The following is a 6000-nucleotide window of genomic DNA, read 5'->3' as shown; positions in this document are numbered from 1 at the left end:
ACACAATGGGAGCAGTGAGGTCATCACTTGGAATGGTCACACAATGGGAGCAGTGAGGTCATCACTTGGACTGTTCACACAATGGGAGCAGTGAGGTCATCACTTGGAATGGTCACAATGGGAGCAGTGATGTCATCACTTTGAATGGTCACAGAATGGGAGCAGTGAGGTCATCACTTGGACTGTTCACACAATGGGAGCAGTGACATCATCACTTGGAATGGTCACACAATGGGAGCAGTGACGTCATCACTTGGAATGGTCACACAATGGCAGCAGTGAGGTCATCACTTGGAATGGTCACACAATGGGAGCAGTGAGGTCATCACTTGGAATGGTCACACAATGGGAGCAGTGAGGTCATCGCTTGGACTGTTCACACAATGGAGGCAGTGATGTCATCACTTGGACTGGTCACACAATGGGAGCAGTGTTGTCAACACTTGGAATGGTCTCACAATGGGAGCAGTGATGTCATCACTTGGAATGGTCACAATGGGAGCAGTGAGGTCATCACTTGGACTGTTCACACAATGGAGGCAGTGATGTCATCACTTGGAATGGTCACACAATGGGAGCAGTGATGTCATCACTGGGAATGTTCACACAATGGGAGCAGTGACATCATGACTTGGAATGGTCACACAATGGCAGCAGTGAGGTCAACACTTGGACTGTCCACACAATGGGAGCAGTGACGTCATCACTTGGAATGGTCAGACAATGGGAGCAGTGAGATCATCACTTGGAATGGCCACACAATGGGAGCAGTGAGGTCATCACTTGGAATGGTCACACAATGGGAGCAGTGATGTCATCACTTGGAATGGTCACACAATGGGAGCAGTGAGGTCATCACCTGGAATAGTCACACAATGGGGGCAGTGAGGTCATCACTTGGACTGTTCACACAATGGGAGCAGTGTGGTCATCACTTGGAATGGTCACACAATGGGAGCAGTGACGTCATCACTTGGAATGTTCACACAATGGGAGCAGTGACATCATCACTTGGACTGGTCACACAATGGGAGCAGTGACATCATCACTTGGAATGGTCACAATGGGAGCAGTGACATCACTTGGATTGGTCTCACAATGGGAGCAGTGAGGTCATCACATGGACTGTTCAAACAATGGGAGCAGTGAGATCATCACTTGGAATGGTCACACAATGGGAGCAGTGAGGTCATCACTTGGAATGTTCACACATTGGGAGCAGTGACGTCATGACTCGGAATGTTCACACAATGGGAGCAGTGACGTCATGACTCGGAATGGTCACACAATGGGAGCAGTGACGTCATCACTTGGAATGGTCACACAATGGGAGCAGTGTGGTCATCACTTGGAATGGTCACACAATGGGAGCAGTGAGGTCATCACTTGGAATGGTCACACAATGGGAGCAGTGAGGTCATCACTTGGAATGGTCACACAATGGGAGCAGTGAGGACATCACTTGGAATGTTCACACAATGGGAGCAGTGAGGTCATCACTTGGAATGGTCACACAATGGGAGCAGTGAGGTCCTCACTTGGACTGTTCACACAATGGGAGCAGTGAGGTCATCACTTGGAATGGTCACACAATGGGAGCAGTGAGGTCATCACTTGGAATGTTCACACAATGGGAGCAGTGATGTCATCACTTGGAATGGTCACAATGGGAGCAGTGATGTCATCACTTGGAATGGTCACACAATGGGAGCAGTGAGGTCATCACTTGGATGGTCACACAATGGGAGCAGTGACGTCATCACTCGGAATGTTCACACAATGGGAGCAGTGACATCATCAATTGGAATGGTCACACAATGGGAGCAGTGACGTCATCACTTGGAATGGTCACACAATGGCAGCAGTGAGGTCATCACTTGAACTGTCCACACAATGGGAGCAGTGACGTCATCACTTGGAATGGTCACACAATGGGAGCAGTGAGGTCATCACTTGGAATGGTCACACAATGGGAGCAGTGAGGTTATCACTTGGACTGGTCACACAATGGGAGCAGTGACATCATCACTTGGAATGGTCACACAATGGGAGCAGTGAGGTCATCACTTGGACTGTTCACACAATGGGAGCAGTGAGGTAATCACTTGGAATGGTCACACAGTGGGAGCAGTGAGGTCATCACTTGGAACGGTCACACAATGGGAGCAGTGACGTAAGCACTTGGAATGGTCACACAATGGGAGCAGTGAGGTCATCACTTGGAATGGTCACACAATGGGAGCAGTGAGGTCATCACTTGGAATGGTCACACAATGGGAGCAGTGAGGTCATCACTTGGACTGTTCACACAATGGGAGCAGTGAGGTCATCACTTGGAATGGTCACACAATCGGAGCAGTGAGGTCATCACTTGGAATGGTCACACAATGGGAGAAGTGAGGTCATCACTTGGAATGGTCACACAATGGGAGCAGTGAGGTCATCACTTGGAATGTTCACAGAATGGGAGCAGTGACGTCATCACATGGACTGTTCACACAATGGGAGCAGTGAGGTCACCACTTGGAATGGTCACACAATGGGAGCAGTGAGGTCATCACTTGGAATAGTCACACAATGGGAGCAGTGAGGTCATCACTTGGAATGGTCACACAATGGGAGCAGTGAGGTCATCACTTGGAATGGTCACACAATGGGAGCAGTGAGGTCATCACTTGGACTGGTCACACAATGGGAGCAGTGAGGTCATCACTTGGAATGGTCACACAATGGGAGCAGTGAGGTCATCACTTGGGATGGTCACAGAATGGGAGCAGTGAGGTCATCACTTGGAATGGTCACACAATGGGAGCAGTGAGGTCATCACTTGGAATGGTCACACAATGGGAGCACTGAGGTCATCACTTGGAATGGTCACACAATGGGAGCAGTGAGGTCATCACTTGGAATGGTCACACAATGGGAGCAGTGAGGTCATCACTTGGAATGGTCATACAATGGGAGCAGTGAGGTCATCACTTGGAATGGTCACACAATGGGAGCAGTGAGGTCATCACTTGGAATGGTCACACAATGGGAGCAGTGAGGTCATCACTTGGAATGGCCACACAATGGGAGCAGTGAGGTCATCACTTGGAATGTTCACACAATGGTAGCAGTGACGTCATCACTCGGAATGTTCACACAATGGGAGCAGTGACGTCATCACTCGGAATGGTCACACAATGGGAGCAGTGACGTCATCACTTGGAATGGTCACACAATGGGAGCAGTGAGGTCATCACTTCGAATGGTCACACAATGGGAGCAGTGAGGTCATCACTTGGAATGGTCACACAATGGGAGCAGTGACGTCATCACTTGGACTGGTCACACAATGGGAGCAGTGAAGTCATCACTTGGAATGGTCACACAATGGGAGCAGTGAGGTCATCACTTGGAATGTTCACACAATGGGAGCAGTGACGTCATCACTCGGAATGTTCACACAATGGGAGCAGTGACGTCATCACTCGGAATGGTCACACAATGGGAGCAGTGACGTCATCACTTGGAATGGTCACACAATGGGAGCAGTGAGGTCATCACTTCGAATGGTCACACAATGGGAGCAGTGAGGTCATCACTTGGACTGGTCACACAATGGGAGCAGTGAAGTCATCACTTGGAATGGTCACACAATGGGAGCAGTGAGGTCATCACTTGGCATGTTCACACAATGGGAGCAGTGAGGTCATCACTTGGACTTTTCACACAATGGGAGCAGTAAGGTCATCACTTGGAATGGTCACAATGGAAGCAGTGAGGTCATCACTTGGACTGTTCACACAATGGAGGCAGTGATGTCATCACTTGGACTGGTCACACAATGGGAGCAGTGTTGTCAACACTTGGAATGGTCTCACAATGGGAGCAGTGATGTCATCACTTGGAATGGTCACAATGGGAGCAGTGAGGTCATCACTTGGACTGTTCACACAATGGAGGCAGTGATGTCATCACTTGGAATGGTCACACAATGGGAGCAGTGACGTCATCACTGGGAATGTTCACACAATGGGAGCAGTGACGTCATGACTTGGAATGGTCACACAATGGGAACAGTGAGATCATCACTTGGAATGGCCACACAATGGGAGCAGTGAGGTCATCACTTGGAATGGTCACACAATGGGAGCAGTGATGTCATCACTTGGAATGGTCACACAATGGGAGCAGTGAGGTCATCACCTGGAATAGTCACACAATGGGGGCAGTGTGGTCATCACTTGGAATGGTCACACAATGGGAGCAGTGACGTCATCACTTGGAATGTTCACACAATGGGAGCAGTGACGTCATCACTTGGACTGGTCACACAATGGGAGCAGTGACATCATCACTTGGAATGGTCACAATGGGAGCAGTGACATCACTTGGATTGGTCTCACAATGGGAGCAGTGAGGTCATCACATGGACTGTTCACACAATGGGAGCAGTGAGGTCATCACTTGGAATGTTCACACATTGGGAGCAGTGACGTCATGACTCGGAATGTTCACACAATGGGAGCAGTGACGTCATCAATTGGAATGGTCACACAATGGGAGCAGTGACGTCATCACTTGGAATGGTCACACAATGGCAGCAGTGAGGTCATCACTTGAACTGTCCACACAATGGGAGCAGTGACGTCATCACTTGGAATGGTCACACAATGGGAGCAGTGAGGTCATCACTTGGAATGGTCACACAATGGGAGCAGTGAGGACATCACTTGGAATGTTCACACAATGGGAGCAGTGACGTCATCACTTGGAATGGTCACACAATGGGAGCAGTGAGGTCCTCACTTGGACTGTTCACACAATGGGAGCAGTGAGGTCATCACTTGGAATGGTCACACAATGGGAGCAGTGAGGTCATCACTTGGAATGGTCACACAATGGGAGCAGTGATGTCATCACTTGGAATGGTCACAATGGGAGCAGTGATGTCATCACCTGGAATGGTCACACAATGGGAGCAGTGAGGTCATCACTTGGATGGTCACACAATGGGAGCAGTGACGTCATCACTCGGAATGTTCACACAATGGGAGCAGTGACATCATCAATTGGAATGGTCACACAATGGGAGCAGTGACGTCATCACTTGGAATGGTCACACAATGGCAGCAGTGAGGTCATCACTTGAACTGTCCACACAATGGGAGCAGTGACGTCATCACTTGGAATGGTCACACAATGGGAGCAGTGAGGTCATCACTTGGAATGGTCACACAATGGGAGCAGTGAGGTTATCACTTGGACTGGTCACACAATGGGAGCAGTGACATCATCACTTGGAATGGTCACAATGGGAGCAGTGACATCACTTGGAATGGTCACACAATGGGAGCAGTGATGTCATCACTTAGAATGGTCACACAATGGGAGCAGTGAGGTCATCACTTGGACTGTTCACACAATGGGAGCAGTGAGGTCATCACTTGGAATGGTCACACAGTGGGAGCAGTGAGGTCATCACTTGGAACGGTCACACAATGGGAGCAGTGACGTAATCACTTGGAATGGTCACACAATGGGAGCAGTGAGGTCATCACTTGGAATGGTCACACAATGGGAGCAGTGAGGTCATCACTTGGAATGGTCACACAATGGGAGCAGTGAGGTCATCACTTGGAATGTTCACACAATGGGAGCAGTGAGGTCATCACTTGGACTGTTCACACAATGGGAGCAGTGAGGTCATCACTTGGAATGGTCACACAATGGGAGCAGTGAGGTCATCACTTGGAATGGTCACACAATGGGAGCAGTGAGGTCATCACTTGGAATGGTCACACAATCGGAGCAGTGAGGTCATCACTTGGAATGGTCACACAATGGGAGAAGTGAGGTCATCACTTGGAATGGTCACACAATGGGAGCAGTGAGGTCATCACTTGGAATGTTCACAGAATGGGAGCAGTGACGTCATCACATGGACTGTTCACACAATGGGAGCAGTGAGGTCATCACTTGGAATGGTCACACAATGGGAGCAGTGAGGTCATC

This window comes from Somniosus microcephalus, unplaced genomic scaffold (assembly GCF_052327205.1).
Source record: "Somniosus microcephalus isolate GS21.2 unplaced genomic scaffold, FLI_Smic_1.0 unresolved_chr8, whole genome shotgun sequence".
Classification (NCBI taxonomy): Eukaryota; Metazoa; Chordata; class Chondrichthyes; order Squaliformes; family Somniosidae; genus Somniosus; species Somniosus microcephalus.
The sequence above is the reverse complement of the archived record's forward strand: the minus strand, read 5'-3'. Positions refer to the sequence as shown.